Source organism: Lampris incognitus, chromosome 8 (genome assembly GCF_029633865.1).
Source record: "Lampris incognitus isolate fLamInc1 chromosome 8, fLamInc1.hap2, whole genome shotgun sequence".
NCBI classification, from domain to species: domain Eukaryota; kingdom Metazoa; phylum Chordata; class Actinopteri; order Lampriformes; family Lampridae; genus Lampris; species Lampris incognitus.
In genome coordinates, this window is record NC_079218.1 from 36,224,611 (window position 1) to 36,240,018 (window position 15,408).

A 15,408-nucleotide genomic window follows, 5' to 3' on the forward strand; every position below is an offset into this window, starting at 1 on the left:
CTTCACAGCTCTTGGATTGCATCGTAGCCCCTCTGTGTGGAGTTTACACAATCACCCCACGTTCAATTGCGTTTCCTCCTCCAGTCCAAAGACATGCATGTTGGGTGAAGTGGAGACTCCGTGTGCCCCTGAGGTGTATGCATGGTGTCTGAGTGATTGTGTGTCTGCTTAAGTGGTGACGTGTCCAGGCTGTCTCCCTGCCTTTCAACAAGGTCTGATGGAATATGCTCCAGTTCCCCATGACCCTTCACCTGATCCATTATATATAGCAGGGGAATAAAGGTGCTGCAGAATTACATCACAGACCGGACAGCTCAGGTCTGAAAACTGATATGCTAACATTTCTACGTAACATGGTATCTGTTTCACGTGATTTATGTTAAAGTGAACAGCGTTGATGACAATCACTTATTGGGCACCAGGGTGGCCATGGAGTGACGGCATAATCGAGGGGGCGTCCATAGTGGTCTATTCCGTTGCCTGCCAACAAGGGAATCGCCGGTTCGAATCCCCGTGTTACCTCCGGCTTGATCGGGCATCCCTACAGACACAATCGGCCGTGTCTGCGGGTGGCAAGCCAGATGTGGGTATGTGTCTTGCACTAGCACCTCTGGTCGGTCGGGGCACATGTAAAAAGCATCAAGCCCTGGCTAGCTCATTAGGGAGAAAGAAAAGGAGGCGGGTATACTCTGTGTACCTGCGTACACCCTCCGCTACACCACTGTGCACACCATACATTTGAGTATTTGTTAGTTTTATTTATCTATTCACTCTCAAAATGCTGTGTATGATCATATCAGAACCTCCACCTAGAACTGATTGTTCAACTATGGGACATGAAGAGGGTCCCTACGCCACTGCAACTTATCATACGGGGCACAATTAAATGTCTTGTAATATATATTTTCATTAGTATTTAACACTGAGTGCTACTTGTGACACAGTCAGGAATTGATAAGCCCAGCAGATCTGTCATGGGGTAAGTTGCTGAAACACGTCCCCTGTTTTAGTACAATTCACATTTCCATTGCCTGCCACTCAATTATAACATTATGCTGCTGATCATCCGCTCACCTGGAAAGGTAATTTGCTTGGACTTTTCCCAAATGCTCTGGCTCCAATTACCAATGCTTATCCATGTGTATCCTCAGTGGTGTACGGAAGGTTTTAGAGGCACGAGGGGCCAGATCCATACACACTGGCTTGCTGAAGATGCCAAAAACATCATAAGCATGCATGGGAATCAAATGGGTGACATTTGGCATTCAGAGCATGGCAGAGCAAAATTAATTAAGGTTTAAGTCTTAAGATATGTGGATGTTAGTTTTGTTCATTTCTAGAGAATCCATATCACCAATATGAAATCGATTGTTTGATTGTAGTAGCAGTAGTAGTAGTAGTAGTAGCAGTGATAGCAGTAGTAGTATTAGTAGTAGTAGCAGTGATAGCAGTAGTAGCAGTGACAGTAGTAGTAGTAGTAGTAGTAGCAGCAGTGATAGCAGTATCAGTAGTAGCAGTAGTAGTAGTAGTAGCAGTGATAGCAGTAGTAGTAGTAGTAGCAGCAGTGATAGCAGTAGTAGTAGCAGTAGTAGTAGTAGTAGTAGCAGCAGTGATAGCAGTAGTAGTAGTAGCAGCAGTGATAGCAGTAGTAGTAGTAGCAGCAGTGATAGCAGTAGTAGTAGTAGCAGCAGTGATAGCAGTAGTAGTAGTAGTAGTAGTAGTAGTAGCAGTGATAGCAGTAGTAGTAGTAGCAGCAGTGATAGCAGCAGTGATAGCAGTAGCAGTAGTAGTAGTAGTAGTAGCAGCAGTGATAGCAGTAGTAGTAGTAGCAGCAGTGATAGCAGTAGTAGTAGTAGCAGCAGTGATAGCAGTAGTAGTAGTAGTAGTAGTAGTAGCAGCAGTGATAGCAGTAGTAGTAGTAGTAGTAGCAGCAGTGATAGCAGTAGTAGTAGTAGCAGCAGTGATAGCAGTAGTAGTAGTAGCAGCAGTGATAGCAGTAGTAGTAGTAGTAGTAGTAGTAGCAGCAGTGATAGCAGCAGTAGTAGTAGTAGTAGCAGCAGCAGTGATAGCAATATCAGTAGTAGCAACAGTGATAGCAATATCAGTAGTAGTAGTAGTAGCAGCAGTGATAGCAGTAGTAGTAGCAGTAGTAGCAGCAGTGATAGCAGTAGTTGTAGTAGCTTACTGTTCAAATTCAAGTAGATCTGGTGAAGGCTTTGTACTTGAGCAAAGGGTTATTTTTGTAATTTAAAATGACACAGAATTCTTGGTAAAAATCACACGAACAGACTGACCATATATTAGCATATGTCCTATATAATAACAGAAAAAGTCTTTTGAGAACCACATACATTTTTTTCGTCTTTCTACAGATATTAATCCACTTTAGGACCCAGTCCAAAACAGAGCTGGACTCCTAAAAGCCACACCAAAAATGCACATGCACTACGTTATGATAAACCCAGTTTATAATTATATATATATATTAAGAATATATCTTTCATATCTGAAATGTAAAGTACATGGGTAAAGATACGGTATATGCAGGTCATGGTGGCTCAAGGTTTGTGTTGCCTCACGGTAAGAAGATCCTGGGTAGGAAACCAACCGGTGGTCTAGTGTGGTTTGGTGTCGTAAATAGCCCGCCGGTGGAAATATATGTGTGTGTGTGTGTGTGTGTGTGTGTGTGTGTTTGCCTTATGATGGACCTCCAGTGCAACCCTGACCAGGATGAGTGAGCGAATATACATAATGGATAGATGAACTGTAAATATATGATTTTGTCATGTTAAATTATGTCTCAATTTTTATTATGTTTTATCAAAAATATCCTTAAATTTTATGCACCAGCAATCCACCATTGCTCCCCCCGGGTTGGGGATGGGATGAGTTGTTGCCTCAAGTGAAGGAGTTCGAGTATCTTGGGGTCTTGTTCACGAGTGAGGGTAGGATGGAGCAGGAGATTGACAGGCGGATTGGTGCAGCATCCGCAGTAATGTGGACATTGTACCAGACCGTTGTGGTGAAGAGGGAGCTGAACCGGAAGGCAAAGCTCTCAATTTACCAGTCAGTCTTCGTTCCAATCCTCACCTATGGTCATGAGCTTTGGGTAGTGACCGAAAGGGTGAGATCGCAGATACCAGCGGCTGGAATGAGTTTCCTCCATAGGGTGTCTGGGCTCAGCCTTAGAGATAGGGTGAGGAGCTCGGACATCCGGAGAGAGCTCGGAGTAGAGCCGCTGCTCCTTCGCGTCGAAAGGAGCCAGTTGAGGTGGTTCGGGCATCTGATCAGGATGCCTCCTGGGCGCCTTCCTTTGTCGGTTTACCGGGCACGGCCAGCTGGGAGGAGACCCCGGGGTAGACCCAGAACTCGCTGGAGGGACTACATGTCCAATCTGGCCTGGCAACGTCTTGGGATCCCCCAGGAGGAGCTGGAGGGCGTTGCTGGGGAGAGGGACGTCTGGAGCGCCCTACTTAACTTGCTGCCAACGCGACCCGACCCCGGAGAAGCGGCTGAAGATGAATGAATGAATCCTTAAATTTACAGTATTTTGTAACCCTTCCTAGTTCCATCATCATTTTAAGGCAGTGGTTTTCAACCCGGTCCACAGGGACCCCCACGACTGCTGGTTTTATATTCTACCAGGTAGTTAATTACGCTCCCCTGTTGTAATTAGATGGCTGGCATGCCTGACACAACAGGTGAATGTAATACATTACCCGGTAGAATATAAAACCAGCAGTACTTGGGATCTCTGAGGACCGGGTTGAGAACCATTGATTTAAGGTGATCGATATTTCATTATATTAATATTTCTGCAGCTTATTTTGAGCATGTCTTATAATCTTGTCCTGTTTTTTCTTAGCTTTTCCCCCCCAGTGTATCCACCCCTCCAGATCATTAAAAAGTAGGCTACATCCAGGAAGCGTGACATTCATATTGCAGATACGAAGCACCGGCTGAGTACAAACGGTTTTCTGTGTGACAACAGGAAACGTACTTTTGCTAACAGGCGGAAATGTAATGTGGCTAAACCACATCCGGATACAGTTACCTTAACGTGACAAGTGTAAATGGGGCCTAAGCGACGGCCAGAGGGAACCGGTTTGAAGGTTGTGCTGACACCGAGTCATGCGTGACTACTGCTCGGCGTTGCGAGGTCTCTCTCTGCCCCGGCATCGTCTGCTAGCACCAATAAGATCACATTAAGCCACGTCCCCTTCAGCAGCGCTCCTGCACGCTGCACCGGACGTGACCCCGGAGACCGAATATCCATTCTGACTGAACATGAGCAGCTTTTCCTCTACCTACGAAATCGTTTTGAAATGATGTCTCTAGGATGATGGGTGCCTCCACCAGGAAGGTGGAATGTACAGTTTTAAATGGCTTAGGTTTGAAGTGATTATATTGAAATAGAGAGACAAAAAAATGGACCTGTATAGATTGTCAGCATTTCTTATTTTAAAAGACAAATCCACTCACAGCGAGAATATTTCAATTTTTCCTGTGGACACACACACACACACACACACACACACACACACACACACACACACACACACACACACATATATATATATATATGTGTGTGTGTGTGTGTGGACATTCTTTCATTTGGAAAAAAAAAGTTTTCACTTACAATTTGTCCCTAGTGCCCCTTCTGCCGGACTGAATATCAATTCATCATGGGTGTAATTGTGAAAGCTTTTCAGTCAGATCTGAACTGTGCTGGGACAGAGCAGACTCAACTTCACTCGCCTCCTTCCTGCTCCCTGCACTCACGCCAGCAGTGACCTTAAAATCATTATTTCAAATTTTCCCTCAAACATCCCACGACCCACAATGTCAACCCCCCCCTTTTTTTTCCTCCCCAGTTGTACCCGTCCAATTACCCCATTCTCCGAGCGTCCCGATCGTTGCTCCGCCCCCTCTGTCAATCCGGGGAGGGCTGCAGACTACCACATGCTTCCTCCTTTACATGTGGAGTCGCCAACCGCTTTTTTTCACCTGACAGTGAGGCGTTTCGCCAGGGGGACATAGCGTGTGGGCGGATCATGCTATCCCCCCAGTTCCCCCCTCCCCCTGAACAGGGGCCCCGACTGACCAACCAGAGGAGGCGCTGGTGCGGCTACCAGGACACTGCCCACGTCCGGCTTCCCACTCGCAGACACGGCCAATTGTGTCTGTAGGGACGCACGACCAAGCCGGAGGTAACACGGGGATTCAAACCGGCAATCCCCGTGTTGGTAGCTTGGATGCAGTAGAACTGGATACCGGATCTAAAAATGACGCCTGTTCATTCCTATGAGAATGGCTCGCCCGGCGCATACGCCGTAAAAATGTCTGACTTACGGATTACTTCCGGGTACATACGCAATAGTGGCACGTAGAGTGCTCGTACACAGCCGTGATGTCACGCAGGGGGGGAAAAAAAGAAAAGATTTTTCTGGGCTTTGGAAAAGTTTTAAAAAGATTAAAACCCCATGGCTTAAAAACATACCATAAAAAGAGCAATAATTGACCGTGATTATAGATGCAGGTGTCCTGTCAACAGTTTTACAGGCGTCTCTTTTACAACGGTGGTCTATGGGGGAAATACTTTTGTGGGCCGCGGCCCGCAGGGAATTTTTCGCTGCAATACCGCAAGTGACCGCTGGGGAAAAATTGGCTGCAAGGCTGAACGGCGGCGCCTTATTCAGGTCTGCTGTAATACATGCATGATGGGTAGGCAACGGAATAGACCGCCACGCTACTTGGACGCCCCTAATGTCAAACTTATCAAACTAAATGTTTAATGCGATGGCGAACTCCTATCGTTGGCTATCCCCATCCATTTCAGTTTAGTTTTAACCTAAAGGTGTTTCACTGGCTCTGCCTTTATTGCCTTATTATTTCTATCTAAAAGAATGTTGCTTGTTATTATATTTTATTTAAGAATTCACATCAAATAACAGTTACCCTCGATGTGTTCAACTTTGGAAATTAAAAAAAAAATCTAAATGTTCTTAGGCACACGTCTCTGTCCACTAACAGCAGACTAGCAGAGGACTAAATAAGATTTGAATTTGCACATACAGTACATCCGGAAAGTATTCACACCCCTTCACTTTCCCCACATTTTGTTATGTTACAGCCTTATTTCAAAATGGATTAAATTCCTTTTTTTCTCATCAATCTACATACAATACCCCATAATGACAAAACGAAAAAGATTTTGTAGAAATTTTTGCAAATTTATAAAAAATAAAAAACTGAAACATTGCATGTACATAAGTATTCACACCCTTTACTCAGTATGTGGTTGAGGCACCCTGGGCAGCGATTACAGCCTCAAGTCTTCTTGGGTACGAAGCTACAAGCTTGGCACACCTATATTTGGGGTATTTCTCCCATTCTTCTCTGCAGACCCTCTCGAGCTCTGTAAGGTTAGATGGGGAGCGTCGCTGCACAGCTATTTTCAGGTCTTTCCAGAGATGTTCAATTGGGTTCAAGTCTGGGCTCTGGCTGGGCACGCAAGGACATTCACAGACTTGTCCCGAAGCCACTCCTTCGTTGTCTTGGCTGTGTGCTTAGGGTCGTTGTCGTGTTGAAAGGTAAACCTTCGCCCCAGTCTGAGGTCCTGAGCGCTCTGGAGCAGGTTTTCATCAAGGATCTCTCTGTACTTTGCTCCATTCATCTTTCCCTCGATCCTGACTAGCCTCCCAGTTCCTGCCGCTGAAGAACATCCCCACAGCATGATGCTGCCGCCACCATGCTTCATTGTAGGGATGGTATTAGCAAGGTGATGAGAGGTGCCTGACTGACATTCAGGCCAAAGAGTTCAATCTTGGGTTTCATCAGACCAGAGAATCTTGTTTCTCATGGTCTGAGAGTCCTTTAGGTGCTTTCTGGCAAACTCCAAGCGGGCTGTCATGTGCCTTTTACTCAGCAGAGGCTTCCGTCTGGCCACTCTACCATAAAGGCCTGATTGGTGGAGTGCTGCAGAGATGGTTGTCCTTCTGGAAGGTTCTCCCATCCCCACAGAGGAACGCTGGAGCTCTGTCAGTGACCATCGGGTTCTTGGTCACCTCCCTGACCAAGGCCCTTCTCCCCCGATTGCTCAGTTTGGCTGGGCGGCCAGCTCTAGGAAGAGTCCTGGTGGATCCAAACTTCTTCCATTTACGAATGATGGAGACCACTGTGCTCTTCGGAACCTTCAAAGCTGTAGAGTTTTTCTTTGTACCCTTCCCCAGATCTGTGCCTCGATACAATCCTGTCTCAGGGGTCCACAGACAATTCCTTTGACTTCATGGCTTGGTTTCTGCTCTGACATGCACTGTCAACAGTGGGACCTTATATAGACAGGTGTGTGCCTTTCCAAATCCTGTCCGATCAATTGAATTTACTACAGGTGGACTCCAATCAAGATGTAGAAACATCTCAAAGATGATCAGTGGAAACAGGATGAACCTGAGCTCAATTTTGAGTGTCATAGCAAAGGGTGTGAATACTTATGTACATGCAATATTCAGTTTTTTTATTTTTAATAAATTTGCAAAAATTTATACAAAACCTTTTTTTTCGCTTTGTCATTATATGGTATTGTGTGTAGATTGATGAGAAAAAAAGGAATTTAATCCATTTTGGACTAAGGCTGTAACATAACACAATGTGGGGAAAGTGAAGGGGTGTGAATACTTTCAGGATGCACTGTACGTAATACAAAGCAAAGTGTTGCCGATGTTTTGTTTTGTTTCTACCTCTCCCCTCTTTTCCATCCAAGATTGCTGATGTGAGGAATCCCAGTACATGCCGATGGCCATAATGTATTCACAATAAGCAGCTGGTGTCTGCCAAGAAAAAACAAGTTGACGTCTAAGTACATACATGCAGAAACACAGCAAATGTGCACAAATATCACAAACATGCACACTTTAACACAATACATTACACACACACACACACACACACACACACACACACACACACACACACACAATAACTGTTTTGTAGCTTGGCATGAGTTGCCTTCTCACCTTCATTTCAAATACAATATTTCTTGCTCGAGGGCTTTCACCGCTTTTCATCCAGGCCCAATGCTGTATTGCTCAGGGATATAATTAATTCATCACTCACTCCAGCCATTCTGGCAATGAGTTTATTAGGGATCAAAATGCCCGTCCACTCATACAGTGACTGTCTGACTTAAAACATACAGCAAAGTTACTAAGACTGTGTTGAACTGTAATTTATACACTCCACAACGTAAAATTTACTTAGAAGATGGAATAGGAGAGGTGCAATTAAAAAAAAAAATCATGCTTATTCATTTCATAAATTCACTAAAGAAAATTAACGCCATTTGTAAGTGACCTGGTAGAAGTGATGACCTATTTTTGCTTTTTTTAATACAACTCTGTTCTGCATTATGCCATTTTCCTTTGCATCATATTGTGAGTTTAAGTGATAACTTAAAAAAGATGCATATGCCATCCATCCATTATCCAAACCGCTTATCCTGCTCTCTGGGTTGCAGGGATGCTGGTGCCTGACCAAGCAGTCATTGGGCGGCTGGCGGGGAGACACCCTGGACAGGCCACCACACCATCACAGGGCCCCATGAGACCTTTTTTCGAAAAAAATGTATCCAGGTGGTAAATTCCATATACCCTGTGTAAATATGTTCAGTATAAAAAATAGAATAGATTTTATTTTTGTTTAAATATGTACAAGCGAAGATGTATTTACAGTTATTGTTATGTTAAAATATAATTTATTTGTACAAACCATTTTAAAAAGTAAGATGTACAATTCATTTTTAAAAGTAAGATTGTACCTAAGGGAGCAACAAAGATCATAAAAGGGTTAACTCTTAGCTGTTACAATCTGGTGCCACTAGAGGGCGAGACTGCACGTCCGCACGTATCCCACTTCTGACAGCAATTCGGGGGGCAGCCCGGCCGGACCGTCACAGCCAGGACGCAAACTTGGGTCTCCCGCACCACGGGTGACATCGTTAACCAGTCGACTAAAGGGCCCGACCCCCTAGTCAAGGGCTGCCGAGCCTGTTCATCCGTGATCGTTACAATACAATTGTGCGGGGAACTTAGCTAAGTTACCTAGCTAGCTAGAAAGCAACAAACGTTGGCTAACATTACAGCGTTAGTCTTATCATTTAACTTTTTATACACGTTATTTGGTAAATGCACAATAACAAATATTTCATATTCCCTGTACCCGAAATGTTTAACAACAAGAGTTGTCATGATGATAGGAAGATTGCGTAAGATGTATTTCATGAACCGTTTGAAGAGTACTGTCACACTGGTTTGATCATTGTAGAATACACCGTAACATTCTAATTGATTCTAATGATACCACAAAGGGTGAATGAAAAGGTTCAGGTGAAAAGTTATGTTTTTGTTTTTGTTTTTTTTGGTGTGTGTGTGAAGTTAACATTAAACATTAAAAAGATCAGGCAGTTCAGAGAGGGTCGAAGGGAGGAAGGCAGCCTTGCATGTCAGGGAGAGTTGAAGAGAGGAAGGCAGCCTTGCATGTCAGGGAGAGTTGAAGGGAGGAAGGCAGGCTTGCATGACATTCTTCTGGACGTCTTTCATTATGGTGAGGGGTGAGTCAGTCTCATTATTGGCAAGATTGTATTTGATAATTACTGTAAGAGTGAATGAATGAGTCTGCTAGGGAGGACTTATGCAATGTGTTGAAAGTATATGACCATTTTGTCTTTTTTGTTTTGTTTTTGTTTTTTACCTAACCCTACTCTACTGACACATTGAGGGATTTGCACATTGGACTGACCAGCTCTGGAAACCTGATACCACTGTACATACGTGATGCACATACATCATAATTACTTCAAAGGCACAATGCTCCTCAAAACCACAGGGACTGCCAATTGTTCCAACGGTCCATTATCCTCAAACCCCAATAGTTCGAAAAATGTCCCATTGGACCGAAAGCCCATTTATCCAATAGCCTGTTATCCCAAAAACAAAAGCCCACTGTTCTGAAGGCCCGTTGTTCTGAAAATGCACACTCTCCCTGGAGTTGTTTGCCCTTAATAGCTTAGTGTATTTTTTGATGTGCAACTTCGAAGATACCATTGACTTTTAATTACTGTGAATAGGAGCTGTAACATTAAAAGCCCTTGTGAGAATGTCATTTCTACTTAACCAGAAATATCAACTTTCTTGTATTTACCTCTGTCCACTTCAGATCAATGATTCGCAATCACACCAGACAGGGCAGGTGTTACATCGAAATCTGTTATGCGTCAGATTATGTGACCATGCTTTTAAAACATGTTATTTCAGACAAGATATGGCAGTCAGATTGATGCAATTAAATTTTGGCATAAAATTATAAATGGTTAATGTTTGGCATTCTGTTGGAGATGGTTAAAATTTGGATTAGCATATGGGGAGGGGGGCGAAATAGTGCATTTTAAGGAAAGGATCACATATGCTGATGAGTCACAGATTTTGGTGTAACTCTGGCAGTCACAGAGGTAACAACTGCAGGGAGAGTGTGTATTTTGGGGAAAACGGGCCTTCGGAGCAATGGGCGTTGGTTTTGGGGATAACAGGCTATAGGAAAAAATGGCCTTTCAGCCCAAAGGGACATTTTTTGTGCGATTATGGTATCGGAATAATGGGCCATCAGAAAAATGGCATGGCACCAAAACTGCACCCCACTTTTAGACACATATGTAATGGGAGTGACATTTTGTCATGGGAAATGATCTTTGTACACTTGAAAACCTTAAGAGCTGCAACTTCTTTTGAAATTTAATTTTTGATATTGGATAATAAAGTTGATCTAATGTAGGGCTGCACCTAACAGTTATTTTTATATCAATTAATTATTGTTGCCTTCTTCTTCTTCTTCTTCTTCTTCTTGCTGCTCCCATTAGGGGTACGCCAGAGGATCATCCATTTCCATCTCTTCCTGTCCTCTTCATCTTCCTCTATCACGCTAGCCACCTGTATGTCATCCCCCACGACATCCATAAACTTCCTCTTTGGCCTTCGTCTTGCCTCACAGCTCCATCTTCAGCATCTTTCCCCCAACCCAGCATCTCTCCTCCGCATATGTTGCCTCTCTTGCTTTGTCTCCAAACCATCCAACCTAAGATGTCCCTCTAATATACTCATTCCTAATCCTCTCCATCTTCGTCACCTGCAATGAAAAGCTTAGCATCTTCAACTTAGCCACCTCTAGCTCCGCCGCCTTTCTTTTTGTCAGTGGCACTCTCTCCAAACCATACAGCATAGCTAGTCTAACTACCATCTTGTAAACGTTCCCTTTCACTCTTGCTGGTACCCTTCTGTCTCAAATTAGTCCTGACACTCTTCTCTACCCCCTCTACCCTGCCTGCAGTCTTTTCTTCACCTCTCTTCCGCAATCCAGGTTACTTTGAACAGTAGACCCCAAGTATTTAAACTCATACACTTTTGCCACCTCTATTCCTTGCATTCTTACCATTCTGCTGTCCTCCCTCTTGTTCACACGTGTATTCCTTCTTGCTCCTACTGACTTTCTTTTCTCTTCTCTCCAGTGCATACTTCCACCTCTCCAGGCTGTCCTCAACCTGCTCTCACTACAGATCACAATGTCATCCACAAACATCAGAGTCCACAGAGACTCCTGCCTGATCTTGTCTGTCAACCTGTCTATCACCATTGCAAACAAGAAAGCGGTTAGAGCTGACCCTTGATGTAAATTGACGTAATTCGGTAATCGATGACATTGATTATGTTTGAGTCATTCCAGCCCTAATCTAATGTTTTCTTTATCTTCTCTGTTCCCAGCTCCATCAGCATACCCTGTTCCTGCATGTCCAGCTTCCTTAATCAATGCTATTAGATCAACTGTCACTGCTCTGATTCAGATCCTTTAATGCTGGCATGACACATTCAATAACAACCCCAAAATGGACATTCACGCCGTGTTTGTTTATTTCTCCCATGTTTTTGACACAGTAAAGCACTGTCAATTGCTTCATATCTGTCAGAACCCCCCCCCCCCCTTTGGCTCATTGTTAGGAGCTATCTGAGTGACAGAGAGCAAAGGGTACAGTCGAGTTCCTCTGGGTCCGATCCCTGTGCAAAATACCAGCTGGTGTCCCCCAGCGGGGGGGGGGGGGGGGGGGTTGACTATTGTCCCCATTGCTCTTTGTTATTTGCATCAACAGCCTGGATTCCCTCAGGCATTGGTGTGTACAAACACCCACCATTCTAAACTGTTCCCTGTCTCTTGTGGAACATGTAAAGCGTGCCAACTTTCTCTGCTCCTATTCGCCATCGCCATTGAGCTGCTTTCAATAGCACTGAAATCCTCAACATGATTTTTATGTATTAAACAATGAGTAACAAAACACAAAGTTTCGTTGTATGCCGACAACCTACTTTTATATGTGTGTAACCCATTGTATAATGTCCCTCATATTTTTCAATTCTAAATTCTTTTGCCGCATTTTCTGGGTACAAATTGAATGTTCAAAAAAGCAAAGGGTTCCCTATTAACCAAACAGCCTTAGAAATATCACCATTGTCAATTCCATTCCGACTCTCCAAATCACGGTTTAAATATTTGGGCATCATCATCACACGATCCATTTGTTCATTACATGAACAAAATGTCATGGTCCTAACAAGAAAAATTAAATCTGACTTGCAAAGGTGGAGTCACCTATCTCTTTCTTTGGCAGAGAGAGTGCAAGCCGTTAAAATGAACGTACTGTCCATGCATTTATGCATTTTCCAGTGCCTCCCCATCTTCTTACCTGGATCCTTTTTCAAATTTATTGATTCTATCGTTTCCACATTCACATGGGCAGGGAAGAATCTGAGAATCGGTAATGTCTCTCTACAATGGAGCAGGTTTTCAGGCGGACTTGGCTTACTGAACATCCTTTGTTAATATTGGGCTGCAAACATGCACAAGCTCCTGCTTTGGCTTACTTCTCCACAGAGCAGCTGGTGCCAACTTGAGACTAACTCATGTAGCATCTCCTCTTCCCCCAGGCTCTTGCTTGTGGTACCTTACCCCTCTCTCCTTCACAATACACAAGTAACCCCATCGTTATTACTACCTTGAAGATTTGGGTACAAATAAGATGACATTTCAAGTGGGCCACCCTACCTCGATCAACTCCTATTTGCAATAACCATCTTTTCTTACTCGCTAGAACTGATCTTAGGTTTATATCCTTGGCTAGAAAAGGCCTGTGTTGCTTGGAAGACTTGTATGTGGATAGGTTTCATATGCCAGTTTTGACCAATTGTTCGCCACATTCATGCTAAACAATTCAGACTTTTTCAGATACTTTCAATTACAGGACATTGCGAGGACCCAATTTTCTGCATTCCCTCAAATCCCATCGACCAGTGGCACAGATCATATACTCATGGCTGATGCTTTAACTAAGGGTCATGTCTCATACCTCTATGTCCTTTTACTACCAACAAATTGAATCAGTTATAGAGAAAATTAGAGCAGACTGAGAGAATGAACTGCAGATTACCCTCTCTGATCTATTCTGGGAAGAAGCGGTAGAGGCTATTTACTCATCCTCCTCTTGTGATCAGCTTAGCCTAATTCAGTTTAGGGTGCTATAGACTTCACTATAGCAAAGCTAAGTATTCCAAAATGTATCCATATATATTAGAGGATAAATGTAATAGATGCTCACTTTCCCAATGTGATCTAACACATATGTTCTGGTTGGGCCCCAAATTATTTAGGTTTTGGAAGTCATTCTTCAATGTAGTCTCTAAAATAATACAGATTCAAATTTCACCTTCTCCTCACATAGAAATCTTTGGAAGATCAACAAAAGATAGCATCGCAACAAATATTCAAACTAATATAACTGCCTCTACCTCCCTAATTACATGAATTGTAGTTATTATAGGAGATATGTTGAGGGCTTTTCAAAGATTGCTGATCCACTTCATGACATTGTGAATTTGCGTCTGATCACTGGCAGCCCAAGTAAAGTCAACCAAATGCTTTGTGCATTATGGAACACAGAATGTCAAAATGCTTTTGACACCTGAAAGAAAACCCATACTTTGTTATGCTGTTTTTACCCGTCCATTCATAGTAGAGACTGATGCGAGTAGTCATGGCTTAGGAGCGGTCCTATATCAGCAACAGGATGACAGAAAAAGGGTAAATGCATATGCCAATCAGACGCTGAGAAATACAGAAAAGAATGACAAGAGCTATAGTAGCATGAAGCTTTAACTATTGGCACTCAAATGGGCAATAGTAGAGAAATTCCGTGGATATCTGCTTGGTTCAAAATTCACGGTAGTGACTGACAACAACCCCTTATATCATCTCAAAAGTGCAAAACAAGGGTTCATAGAGCAAAGGTGGGTAGCGCAGCTGGCCGCATTTGATGTTGAAGTTCAGTATCGTCCAGTGCGGCACAACGCAGCAGCTAATGCCCTCTCATGGCAGTCATTCGCAGGGGAGCCTGACACTAACGGGAAAAATGCTGAGTTTGATGACTGTGTTACCATTTGTAAGATGACATGCAGAGGAACTGGACTAGAGCCTGAACTAGTCACAGCAGGGTTTGAGTGCTGTAGGGTAAACTGCGTCCTGGCTCTGGGAGCAGGTGTGTGCCCAGTGGGCACTTTGGAGGCTACACCTACCCTGCCTGAGTATTCCAACGATGAGTTGTGTACATTTCAGAGTCGAGATCATGTGCTTAGTGTGCTACGGTCTTTATGGGATCAAAGGCATAAGCCAAATAGTTAGGAAAGGAAGAGTCTCAGTAGAGCTGTTAAGTCCATGCTAAAGCATTGGAGCCATGTGAAGGAACGAGATGGATTACTGTACCGGGTGGTAAATGATGTGCACCACAGGGAGTGCTTTCAACTATTTTTACCTGCCTGCTTGAAAAATCAGGTTTTGGAAAATGTGCATGACTCCATGGGCCACCAAGGCATTGAGAGGACCATGCACTTACTGGGACAGATGTGTTTCTGGGTCGGGATGCATGAGGATGTGGCACTGTGGATAAAAAAAAAAAAATGTCAGCACTGTATTCGCGCTAAAATGCCGCATCCAAAAATTCACCCCCCTATGGGATCATTCCTTGCATCGAAGCCTTTGGAGGTTGTAGGTGAAGATTTCACAGTGCTTGAGCCAGCTACAGATGGCAGAGAAAATGTTCTTGTGATTACAGACGTGTTTACAAAGTTCACACAAGCTTTTCCCACACGTAACCAAAAGGCAGACACCACAGCTAAGGTGCTGTTGGGGGAATGGTTCATGGAGTATGGCGTGCCTGAACTATTGCTTTCGGGTCAGGGCTGAAATTGTGAGAGCCAGATAATAGCTGAACTTTGCAAGTTGTATGGGATAAAGAAAATGCGAACTACTCCCCATCATCCT